The 13,233-nt window shown below is 47.0% G+C and overlaps 1 protein-coding gene and 1 long non-coding RNA gene across 3 annotated transcripts in view; one reads left to right on the plus strand and one right to left on the minus strand.

Moving 5' to 3' along the window:
• Positions 1 to 8,255, minus strand: part of CSGALNACT1 (chondroitin sulfate N-acetylgalactosaminyltransferase 1) — a 257,672-nt gene extending 249,417 nt beyond the window's left edge. The window contains exon 1 of one of the 2 annotated variants that reach the window (XM_074353665.1): positions 8,073 to 8,255. The gene's annotated coding sequence lies outside the window, so the exon portion shown is untranslated. Of the gene's footprint in view, positions 1 to 7,603; positions 7,735 to 8,072 lie in introns of those variants that run through there. The other variant, XM_074353664.1, reaches the window with a different exon arrangement.
• On the plus strand, positions 7,868 to 11,211 carry LOC123617580 (uncharacterized). Its single transcript, XR_006725748.2, has 3 exons — positions 7,868 to 7,998; positions 9,946 to 10,100; positions 10,725 to 11,211. It is a non-coding gene; the product is annotated as an uncharacterized LOC123617580 (long non-coding RNA).
• The last annotated feature ends 2,022 nt before the right edge of the window (positions 11,212 to 13,233 follow it).

Genomic DNA, 13,233 nt, shown 5'->3' on the forward strand with positions numbered 1-13,233 from the left:
CAAAAAGGGCTTCTTTACCTGCAATACCACATACCCCTTGAAGGTCAAGAGTGGAAACGGGCAACAAAGGATAATTGTGACTTAGCTGCTGGCCGAGGGAGGATGCACCACTTTTGGAAAAACTCTGCAGGAGGCAGCCAGGGAGTAGAGGGCTAAAAGAGGCAATGCAAGGGGGAAGGCAGAGCTCAGCGGTAGAGTGTGTGCTTAGCACGCACAAGGTCCCGGGTTCAATCCCCAGTCCCTCTGTTTCAATAAATACATAAACAGACCTAATTACCTTCCTCCCCACAATAAAATAAAATAAAATAAAATAAAATAAAATAAAATAAAATAAAATAAAATAAAATAAAGCAGGCAATGCAGTGCTTGGGGATGTAGGGATGCAGACCTCCCCCCGGCTCTCCAGCACAGCTCCCCTGCCTGCACATCTGAGCCACATGACGCCCCTTCCTCGAGCCTCTCAAGAACCAGCTCCTCAGGACCTCGCCATGCTCTCCACCCAGATCCCAAACCCTTCCCACCCAGCCCACTGCCAACTTCATTTCTGGCTTGTTCCAATTCCTATGAGACCCGAGTTCTTGGCAGCCCCTGTCAAAAGAGCCTCATCCTCACCTCTCAGACTCAAGGGCACCTGTCCCAGGCTCCAGGCTGCCATGCTTCCTGGAATTCACCTTCCTGGGCATCAATTCAGTGTGACGGGACCCTTCACCCACCAGCGCTTGTTGTGACTGTTACCGAAGGCAAGTCTGTGAGCCTGACTCACCATGAGGCTGAACAAACTGGAAACATCAGAGTCTGAAGCAAGAGAAAGGTTGATTGCAGGGCCGAGCAAGGAGGACGGGGTGGCTCGTGCCCAAGAAAACCCCGAATTCCCCGAAGGGTTTCAGCAAAGCGTATTTCAGGACCAGGTAAGGGAGGAGGGGGTCAGAGGGAACACGATCAGTTCGCACAATCTCTGACTGGTTGGTGTCGGGGTAACAGAGCAGTCAACACTATCAACCCCCAGGGCCAGAAGGTCTGGGGCCACGTGCTCTCCATCATCAAGTAGTTAATTTCTTCCCCTGCAGGGTGGTTTTTAGCATCTGAAAAACTGAGGAAATATACATGAGATCCGATTGTCAGAGAGGAGCTACAGCAGAGGTCATGGGGGAAGGGAAGACCCCTGGGTCCCGCTCAGTTACATCACCCAACACCACTGCCAGGTCTGTCGCCATCCCCACAATGGAGAACCAGAAAGTCACATTTTGAATAAGCCTATCTTGGATTTTAGGTCTCCTGATCTGTACCACCCCCTGTCAAGTGTGTGTGGGGGCTGAGGGGAGCGGGTGGGAAGAGATAAGTGAGCTGAGAGAAGAGCAAGGGCACCGCGGTGGATCAGTCCCCACTTCCTCTACCAGCCTGGTGACCTCATCATGAATCTCATTTAATTCTTGCAACAGCATATCACGTACTTTTTATCCCTATTGTGCACACAAGGGAAGTAAGCCAGAGATGTTCAGTGGTGGGGCCAGGACCCCCAGTCCGTAAGTGGTAGACTGTGATTTGAACCCTGGCAATGCCCAGCCTCGAAGGCTCAAAGCTTGTGGAAAGCAAGCCTTCCATGCCAGCCTTCCATCCACATCTTTGCAACTTCAGTGGCATCCAGAAAGGTGCCTTAACAGAAGAGGTGAATAAGAAATCTTTGTTAAATGGATGCATGCACGGTTGACTCCAGCCTTCACACCCTAACACTGTGCAACCCACACGCTGGATCCTATTCATATATTCTGCTTACAACAGGCCTGCAGAGTGCCTGGATGAGGAGTGAAATATTGTACAGAAATAAGTTGGACCACCTTGTATTGTATTTTCAGGCCTGGGGAAAAGCCACCTATAAAAAAAAAGTCTATAAATAAAAAGTGCTGAAGCAGACCCACCAACAAAAATTCATTTGTCATCCTGCTCCCTTCTGTCGAGAAAAGGATACACATACAGTCATCTAAAGAAAATTGATATTTTCAGCGTTTTTGTTAACCCTCCGAACTCAAAGACGTTTTCCCGGCTGCCAATTTGATGAGTGTTTCTGCTGAAAAAGACAAGCGGGTCTAGCTGACCTTGGGCAAGTCATCACCCCTCTACACCTCGGCTTTCTCATCTGCAAAATGCAGATAACAATGGTGCCTGCTTCCAAAGGTCGCTGTGCTGATTGAATGAATAACTTAGGACTCACGTACAGCAGAGCAGCTGCCACGTGGCTGCCTGCTCTGTGCGAGCTGTGTGTAGTACATGCAGGGAAGAAGTGTAATGGAAGGGCAATGGGAAACCTGAAATGAATGAATCACCTGCTTTTGCAAACCTTATTATAAGCACGAAGCTCACCTGAATCCGCTGTTCCAGATTACTGTGCCCACCAGAAAGGTCTACCTAGAAAGCAGTGCCACCGATAATAAAAGTAATGATAATAATGATAAAACGACGACCAGCAGGGACACATCTCTCATGGACCCTGCGCCACGCGCACAGACGTGAGCCTCACACACAGTCGTGCAGACTGTGCCCCACAAGAGCCCCCTGCGATGGGGTGAGCGGGCTGAGGTCCGGTCCACTCTCTGCTCCCCACACCCTGGCACGGGGGCTCCACCACAAAGGGACACCTGATGGGCTAGCAGCCCTGTTCACAGATGTCAGCTGATACATTAATCACAGCAAGTTTCTAAAGCTCGGGACACAGAGGTGGAAAATCACTTTGGAGGGTACCCAGGACCTACGTCGAAGGGCATCCTTTTAGTAATGTCCGTAACAGAGTGACGAGGGCACCCCCAAATCACCAATGAACAGCATCCATTATTAAGCTGCCTGGCGCGTGCCCACGTGCCTTGGGAACAGAAAATAAGAGACCCCAGTGTCCAGTATAAATAGACAACTCCCATCTACCTCCTCCCTGTTTCCTGCTTCCCTCTTCCTCCCTCAGCTCAAACATCCTTGTGTGTGAAAATGAAACAAAGTCTCAGATATGACCGCAGGATAACCCAGAGTTATGTTTCACACTGTCTGAAAACAACAAAGAAAACAAATGTATGGTTGCCAAAGGGGAAAGTTGTGGGGAGGGATAAATTAGGAGTTTGGGATTAGCAGACACACACTACTGTATATAAAATACATAAACAACAAGGACCTACTGTAGAGCACAGGGAACTATATTCAAGTCTTATAATAACCTGCAATGGAAAAGAATATATTTGTGTGTGTTTAACTGAATCACTATGCTGTATACCAGAAACCAAAGTGATATTGTAAATCAACTATACTTCAGTTAAAAAAAAAAAAAAAAGAATTATCTGTAAAAAAAGAAAAAGAATTATCTGTACAGCAAAGTAATGTTTCACTAAGTCACAGGTTCCAAATGTTTCTTGGCAAACCCTCATGTTGCTTTTTCTGTGCATCCAGGAGGCATCGCCCAAGTTTGGGTTCCTAAAATAGACTCCCAGGTATAAACAGTCACTCAGTTCCTCCCACCTCAGGCAGCCATACTCTTGGTCAGCTTCAGGGCTCTTGTCCAAACTACAAAGCCTGGCCCTGCAGGCAGCTCTGTACCTATCATTGTGGCTGAACCCCAGTTCCCTTCTGGGAAGAAGTCAGGGAGGCAGAGAGACTCAGGGCCTTTACCACCTGGATGTTTGAGGCCAAAGCAAATTCTCCTAGTTCTAGAGAAAGGTTCTTGTGCAAACAGGATCTTTATAACTTTCTGATAAGCTCAGAATCCAAAAAATAATCCCCTAAAGTTAGCTTAACTCAGGGAAGTGATCATGAAAATTATCTATGACTCTCCCACAGAGTTGTAGGATAATTCCTCTTCTCTGGTCGCCTAGTGAGCACTGATCTAGACCTTGACAGAAAGGCAGCAAAGGTCAGACTGCCTTTTTTTAAAGTCCTGCCATGTGAAATTGGAGGTCTGATAACTTTCTGAATTCAGAATTCCCTCAGTAAGATTTGGGGCCTGCAGTTGGCTGAACTCTAACTGTTGTTAGTTCTACTTTATAGATCACTGGTGTTTCGTTTGTCACTGTAATTAAATTTCACTGAAAACCTGAAAATGACAATAATCCCTCATTGGTTCACAAACAATATGGCAATATTGAGTCATCATATTTGCTTACACGTATTGTCGGTATTTTTTCCACCAAAGAGCAAATCTGACAAATAAAAACACCAACACCTCTTCAAGCTGTTAATAGTCTCAAGCCTGACTAACTTCATTCAAGTTCGAATTTAGAAATAAGAGGCCTTTTCAAAAACTTCCAGAAGAAAACTGCCTTTCAATGATACATCTTGGAATGTAATAAATCGTATTTTTAATGTGTGGGATTTCATGTGGCCCTTTTTAAAAAAGAAAATACACCAGCAGCTTCGACTGGCCAGATAAATTCCTTGAGAAACAACTTATTAGCAATACAAGGAACTATTTAGGAAATAAAGCAATTTTGAACACACTGAACGATAAAAATAAGCTCTTCTAAAAACATACCGCAAAAATCTTGAAAATGCTAGACCAAAATCACACATTTGAATTTTTAGGAAGTTTGGGGTTTTTTTTTTAATTGAAGTATAGTTAGTATACAATGTTGCATCAGTTCCTGATGTACAGCATAACAGTTCAGTCATATATATACATACTTATATTCGTTTTCATGTTCTTTTTCATTATAGGTTACTACAAGATACTGAATTTGGTTCCCTGTGCTATACAGTATAAACCTGTTGTTTATTTTACATATAGTAGTTAGTGCCCATAAATCTCAAACTCCCCATTTATTGAACTTTTATTTTTACTTATTTATTTTAATTTGGGGGGGGGAGGTAATTAGGTTACTTATTTATTTTTAGAGGAGGTATCGGGAATTGAACCCAGGACCTTGCGTATGCTAAGTATGTGCTCTACCACTTGAGCTATACCTTCTCCCCCCTTATTGAACTTTTAGAAAGTTTTTAAAAATCATATATTTGAATATAAGGCTATTCAGAGCAAAAAGCCCAATTCTGAAATCTCCTTTAAACCTTTACCTTTAAAGTTATTCTATAGATAAACAACAAGGTCCTACTGTATAGCACAGGGAACTCTAGTCAATATCTTGTAGTAACCTTTAATGAAAAAGAACATGAAAAGGAATCTATGTGTGCACGTGTAGGACTGAAACTTCATGCTGTCCACCGGAAACTGACATGACATTATAAACTGAATAAATATTCTAAAAAGGATACCGAATCCGTCATTTAAAGACCACTTGCCTGTATTTTCAGGCCTTTGGTAATGCTTTTCACACCAGGTTGCCCTTTTCTGATGAAGTATTCCATGTGGAGAACCCAGGATGTTACGTTCCTCTGCTGCCTAAGAGGACGTAATAACAACCATCAATGATTCACTATGCAGAGGGGGCCCCTAGTGGCGGAGGCGCTGCCCCAGCGTGGCTTTGTAGGTTTCATAAGTCGGCTTCCTCACCAGGGCAAAATCGATGGGTAATCAAGTCTACCTGAGCTACCTTCTTTAATAACCTCTATTAGCCTTAATGTCTCGGAGGGCCATCATTCAGAATCTCAAGGTCCTTTCACCAGGAATAATTTTTCAAAATGTGACTTGAAGAATAACTTCATTACATTCTGTCTTTCAAATTCCACAAATATTTATTAAGCCCTGCGCCCCGCCAGGCCTGAGCGGGCTTGGAGAGACGGGGTAAAAGGAAGAAAGTGCGCCACGCAGAGCTCCCTGTGACTTCCTTCCAGTGTGACAGCATTACACTAGGGGCAGAGCTGGAACCACACGAAGACTGGGAAGTACAATTCATCATCCTGTGACCTTGTGATGGATTCTTACCGACAAGGAAAAACCTGAAGTGTGGCCCACCCCCACCTCCAGACTGTCAGCTCCTGGATTTCAAACATCCGTGCAGGGCAGCCTCTGAGGTTTTTCAATAAACGGTGCTTGAATGGATGTATGGGAAGGAAGACCGCCCAGAAGAAGGCGTTTTCAATTAAAAACAACCACCCTGAACCATGACAGGGTTGGGCGTTCCTAAAAGTCAAGTTAGACCAGAGATGACATTCAGGATAAATCCCTAAACGTTATTTCATTTTCCCTTACACCTCTGTAAGGTGAAGAATAATACTGCCATTTTACAAAGTCAGAAAGCAAGGCTGTGAAAGGGTGACTCGCCGAAGGTCATAGTTAGTAACTGGGAGGCCGCTTGTAGAGCGGGCTTCCAAGTGTCTGGGAAATCCGACAGTTCGAGATTTTGCTTTGAACCCCATTAACACAGACTGCAGCCGTATGAGATTCAGAACACAAAGTGAACAGAATTAAAGCATTTCGGTGCTGTATACTTTGGAGTACATATAGCATGGAAGGAATTATCACATACTTCATGGGTTCCCACAATGGTTCCAGTCCATCTCTTGCTTTCCAGGAACTGGCCTCTATGGTATGCCTCTCCATACCCCGTCACACACAACTACGGGTGTTCATGTCACTTTTTATGACTAAGGCTTTATGTTTTTGGCTTTATGCTTCTCTTTTCAGAGCTGAAAGACTCTTCTCCTTCCAATGAGCAACATGACAGCACCGCGCAGGGATTATCCACGCTCGCGGTTGCAAGTAACGCTATAATTACGACTTTCTCGTATGAAAATGTTAACAAAATTCAAAAAATTCGGTAGAATTAAATTTAACTTCTAATTTAAAAAAAAAAAGACGTGAAAGAACAGTTAATTATCTTTAGTATCTAGACCTAGATAATGACACTTAAGTAAAAACCACTCCGAGGTTTTGAAATCAGGATAAAAGTGGTGTTTGCAAAATACCCACTGTATCATGTATTAATATTTCCCAAGGCTCGCCGTTTCGGCATGCACGGTGCTGCTGAATGTCTTCCTCTCCCATCCCTCTCTCTGCTCATCGATGAAAAGATAACTTCAAAGTCAAAGGCGGTAGCGCGGGGGTGCAGGAAGCGCCGCGGCAACAGCAACTTCGGCCCGTCTTTGTACAGCCCTCCTCCGCCTCTGCCTCCACCCGCACCCTCATCCCCAGACCGTGCCCTCCAGGGGCTCCTCCACTGACCGCACACAGCACTGCCTCGCGGCACCCCGGATCGCGGTGACCCTCGAACACGTTCGCCCCGGCCCGGGTCCGAGGCAGAGGGCACGCTGCCCACCGCCACCTCGGCGCGCCCCCTGCACCCTCTCCATCCCAGCGAAGATGATTCTGCGCAGCAGCAGCAAAGCAGTCACCCGGGCACGTGCAAAGGCTACTTTTTAGTGGGTGTTCGAGAAAGTAATTAAACAGCTTCAGGCCACCGGAGGCTGGGGGAGCCAAAGTGACCCCGGCGCGGTACCGCCCGGGCCCCTCCCGGGAAGCCTCCTCACTGACCCCTCGTGCCCACCTGCGGGCACCGCGCCCTGCGATCGATTGGAGCCACCCGCTCCCCTCCCCCCACCCTGCGGCGCGACCCCCTCCCCGCGGCCCCGCGCTCCGCGGCCGCGCGAGCCACCCCGGGTGGCGGGCCGGGGGCGCGCTGACGCCGCTCCGACGCCCCCACGTCGCCCAAGCCCGGCCGGCCAGGGGGGCCGGACTCACCGCGAGGCGCTGCCGGCCGGCTCCCGCCGCTCCCGCCGCCGGCCGCTCCTCCTGCGCGGCGCCGCGGGCTCGGCTCCACCTCCCGCTCCGGCGGCCGCCGAGCCTCCGGGGACCCGGGGGCGGGGAGCGCGCGGGACCGCGGCCAAGCCCCACGCCGGGTGGGGGCCGCGAGCCGCGGGGCGGGGCGGGGGGGTCGCCCGGGCCGCGACCCCGCAGTGCGTCCCTCCGCCCTGAGGTGGCGCCCCGGCCAGAACCGCTTCCCCTGCGACGGGCACGCCTGGAGACCACCCTGCAGGTGGCAGTTCCGCGCGTGCCTGACACCCGGAGAAGCTGAGGGAGGGGCGAGGACGCGGCGGCTGCCGGCGCCCCACCAGAGGGTGGTCGGGGTCCGCCAGGTAAGTGTGATCCTCTTTCTGGACAGAGCCCCAGCGCCCGGCCACCTCCCTCCCACCCGCCCTGTCCCCCTTGCCTTCTCTGGGCTGCCCGCCCCTTCCTCGGCCGACTCTCCAAAACTTTGCAAATTGCACTTGGGAGAATGAATCCTGCGGTCGTTGTCTTTGCGCCCGGGTGGGTTATAACGCCTTCTTCACTCACAGAGAAGGTCAGAAACCTCGTAGCTCTGAGATCCCACCGCTGTGGGGAAGTGATGTCTGCAGGGACCCTGGACGGCCGCTGGGCGGCCTAGGAAGGAAGTTCCAGGGGGAAGGTTGGAAAGCAGGCAAGCGGAGTTGAGTAAAAACCGCCCCCCAACACACACACACACACACACACACACACACACACACACTCGCGCACACACACACACACACACAAACCCGCGCGCGCTCTCGGGGCCACAGGTGCCCTTGACCTATAAGTGCGCCAGCACTTCTCTGCGGGAGAGGGCGTCTGGGGGGATTTTGAATCTCAATTCTCAGTATAATGGAGGAGACTGAGGAGGCATCAGGGAAGGTTAGACTGGAAGAGGGCATCTCTCCAGCAACCATGCACCTTGCAGAGGCCCCATGGCTGAGCCAAAGCAGAAACAGAGCTAGAAACCAGTCCTTTGGCTCCTGGTATAGCGCTCCTTCTGCCTGGCCAGCAGATTGCTCAAAGTCCCCATCAGGGAGGTCTGGGAGCATACACGTTAGTGGGTACAGGGTGGGAGTCCCCGAGGCAAGCACTTGCTCACCTGCAGGGAGCATCCCAGAAGCAGCATTCCAGCAGCAAGCTTTGCTTCCTGCCTCAAATCCCCAGCTCACCTCAATCCATCCTCCCTTCAACCTAAGGGGACCACAGGTGGCTCTGTCCCCATCCCTACACCCCTGAGTGAGTTACTCAGCCTGTGACATGAGGTCCCCACAGCAACTCAGCTGGGATTTGGGAAACAGGCGAGAGGCAGGTGTTTACCAAATGAATGAAAAATACAGTAACGGAGGTCATAAATACAGAGCTAACCCAGCATTCACACGTATGTAGGTACCAGTCGCTGGTCAAGCCTCCTCCGTACATCATCTCACAGCGATGAAGCAAATCATATGACAGTCCCCACTGTGCAGATGGCAGGGCCACAAGGAGGCTGGGGTGAGTGGTGAGTTGTGTAAAGATTAGAGCCAGCCCAATCAGGCACTCTTTGGGTTACCAAGTAACCTCTTCAGAGCCTTCCATCTGTCACCGAGCCATTCCCACACCTCCAAGGATGGATAGGCGGGTTGTTAAACCACCTATTGATTTTCTTTCCTCTGCGGAGGTATCTCCCATCTCTCTGTTCAGCAATGTCCCCAGAATTTCTATATAATAAGGCTTTCAGCCAGGAATCTGGTTTGGAGGCTAGACCAAGGATTTGAGTAGGGGCTGCTGTGCTGGTGGACTCAGATTCTAGGTTCATGAGCACTGGCTTGGAGGAGGTGGAAGAGGTGGAGGAGGCAACCCCCCCCCCCCCCGTGGCTGCAACTGTCTGTATCCCTGTCATCTGGAAGGAAAGGGGAAGTCACATCAGAATTAATCACATTTCCTTCAGGGCTTGTAATACGCCTATAAAGGTACCTGAAGAAGTTTTCCAAACTTTCTCAGTTGACATACTAATAGCTCAGCATAGCAATGCAGGTATCACATTGGTGCACATCAGTATGTCCCAAGAGTCAGAAAGCCAATGCTAGCTAAGGGCGTGGTGCCTCCAGGTACATTTTCACAATAATTGGTGCAATAATGAGAAAATAAGAGAGTTGAGAAATGAGAAAACTAAGTGATAGCATAATGTGAGAAAATATATATTTTTTGGCTGTGCTACCCAGAAAGAAAGTAGTATTATTTCAGTTATTATTTTGTAGATACTATTTTGATTATACGGATTGTCCTTTTAGGGGACCACTCTTCTGAGACAGCGTCCGCCATTCTTGGTCTCCACCGTTAACAGAAACAGAATGAGGGAAAAGGCCAACCAGCTTACCTCTGTAGCTCCCGCTCTGTAACGATGCACAGCAGAATTGGGACAGTGAAGGGAGCAGCAGAAGGATGGGTAGGTACCCTTAGACTTTTTCTATGTGGATTTTAGCTTTTAGCTGTATTCTTATGTAAGTGTTTTTCATAAACATAGTGATTTAGGAATGAAAATACGTTATTTGAATTTCCAAGCCCGTTATAAAGGTGTTTCCACCCTCATATGGTGCTGGCAATGTTAGTAATGGTACAGAAATATACAGAAAGTTCTGGAAATCAGTAAGATCATGATGCCAGAGTAATTTTTATCCTCCTGGGGGCGGGGAGAAGACTAGTCCATATCAAAATATACCATAAAACAATATGTAAGCTGTCAAACTTTTGCACTAAGAAAGTGCCAAGTATGTAGAGTGTAATATGTAATTTGTTTAATAACCTGTTTCAAACCTATACTGAACAGGTATTCAACTTTAAGTGCAAAAGTAGTTCATGCAGTTCAAGGTCAGACTTCTCAGCCTCAGCGGGACCCCTGAGAACCTTGACCCAGAGCCACCCAGGAGCCGAAAGAGCAGCTGTGAAGTTCATTCATTCATTAAAATTCACTGACTGCTTTACTTTCTAAGAGATGCCATCAGGCAGTCACTCAAGGGTGTTGACTCTTATTTTAAATAGCTCTAGTAATCAGGGTTATCTGATTTCTTAGATCACAGCAAATGTGCGTGGAGTCAGAGGAGCTCATTAGATGGGAGAGGTCTGCTGTCTTCAAGCATGAAGACTGGCCGGTGGGGCCGCTGTGGGAAGTGAGTCACTGAGATAAGGTCTAATTATGTTCCACAGACTCTACTTCAGGAATCTGGAAAATAAAGACACAAATGAACTTACTTACAAAATAAAAACAGACCCACAGACATAGAAAACAAACTTATGGTTACCAGGGGGGAATGGGGTGGGAAGGAATAAATTGGGCATTCAAGATTTGCAAATATTAACGATTATATATAAAATAGATAAACAACAAGTTTCTTCTGTCTAGCACAGGGAACTATATTCAATGTCTTGTAATAACCTCTAATGAAAAAGAATATGGAAATGAATATATGTATGTATATGTATGACTGAATCACTATGTTGTACACTAGAAATTGACACATTGTAAACTGACTATACTTCTATAAAATAAATAAATTAAAAAAAAGAAATCTCAAAAATATGTAATGTATTTCCAAATAGGTTTTCATTGAGGAAAGTAAATACTGTGTCATCCCAAAAGGCAAGCTTTGTTTTTCTAGACAAAAAAACAAAACAAAACCACACGTTGAAGACCTCATCCCCTGAGCCCTGTAACTCAAACACAGTGAGGTTCCATTAGGATGTGTTGACTGATAACTTCTTTTAACTTCTAGACGTTTTGCATTAACATCTTTATGGGCGGGGGTAGATAATTAAGTTCATTTACTTATTTATTCATTCATCCATCTATTTATTATTTTATTTAATGGAGGTACTAAGGATTGAACCCAGGACCTCATGCATGCTAAGCATGCACTCTACCACTGAGCTGCACCCTCCCTGACATCTTTAAATATAGGTATGGGGAGGCAGAGGGTATAGCTCAGTGGTAGAGCACGTGCTTGTCATGTGGGAGGTCCTAGGTTCAATCCCCAGTACCTCCATTAAAGCAAATAAACCTAATTACCTACCTTCCCTAAAAAAACAACACAAAACTTTAAAAACAAAACAAAAAGATTAAATACACGCATCAAAATCAACGAGTTGGTTGGTGATATTTTCAATCTTACACTCTCCATTCTTCATGCCGTTTCTCCCTGGGGAGAAACACCCAGGAACAGAATAAGGAGAAAATGTGCCCCCATCCCCAAGCTTTTCCTCCAAGTGACAGGCGGCTGGAGCAGTTCCAGGGGCACACGCTGTCCACAGTGTCACTGAGACCTCAAGTAGAAGCATCCGGCACATCAGGCGCCTTGCACGGCGACGCTGCCACTCTGACATCTGTGCACCCAGCATCACCCCTCCTGCCCCAACTCCGAGAGAAGAGCGTTATAGAGCGGGAACTACAAAAACCCAAGAGCAGGGAAGCACCAGAGACTAATGCACATCTGGTCTGCATCCGCCTGACAGAAAGCCCAGAGATCTAAACACAGATCAGCTCAAGACAGTGCCTTTTATTTCTACAGTAGTTAAACTAAGTTGCCCGTGTGCAGAGCTAGCTGACCCATGCAAACATTTCCCTTGGACAACTCGAGGCTCTGTGGTTTACAGACAAGGCGGGGTATAACTTTCACCCCAGCTTTAATTTTTAACTCTGATGGATAGAATATTTTAAATTATTAGTATTGTTTCTTTCCAAACATGTTAGCATCTTGTTTTAAAAAAATAGATCATTTATTATTTAAGTCAATATCTGCAAAATCCTGTCCCATTTCCAGGTCTCACTCTCTGCCCTGTCACTGTGGCAAATACACATTATGGTAAGATCTCCACTAGTAAAAGTGTATGTTTCAACAGTACACGTAACTTTCAGAATCTTTATTACCAACAGTAGAAATAGGATGGATAAGGCGTACTGAAGAATGTTAGAATGGGAGAGCTACTGAATAAAATATTAACACTGAACAGGGAAACCAGCCTGGGGACCAGAAGGACAAGGATAGTTACAATCAACAGCTTTGTCCTTGAAGGACAGGACCATCTCTGCACCCAAACTCCCGTTGTCCACTTCCACGCCCCCTTAAAGACACAGCAACGTCACTCAGACGGAAGACTTCGGTGTCCCTTAGGGCACTGTGGGTGGGGCTGCCAGCCTACGCTCAGAAGGGCCGGCCCTTTTATCTGGTTAGTTCAGATAATAATAATATTAATATTATCATTACTATCATTATTAAGATTTGGGCTTTTACCATGTTACAGGCCCCGCTCTAAGCCGAATATGTTATACATTTATATACTTGGCACATTCTCTGAGGAAACAGGCTTAGAGACGGTGTATAGCTTTCCCAAAATCACAATGCTAGAGAGCCGTGAGGCTGGATTCACACCCAGACCAGCTCCCTTCCCCCATGGACACCCCTCTGGGTTTCCCATGTCTTCGCCCAAGGTAAGAGTTTAGGTAACTAATGAAATATTTATAAAAACATCAGGTCTGCAGGGTAAAAATAATAAGATAGATTATTTAAGGTGGAAAAGTTGGGGAC

Source organism: Camelus bactrianus, chromosome 26 (assembly GCF_048773025.1).
Source record: "Camelus bactrianus isolate YW-2024 breed Bactrian camel chromosome 26, ASM4877302v1, whole genome shotgun sequence".
Taxonomy (NCBI): Eukaryota; Metazoa; Chordata; class Mammalia; order Artiodactyla; family Camelidae; genus Camelus; species Camelus bactrianus.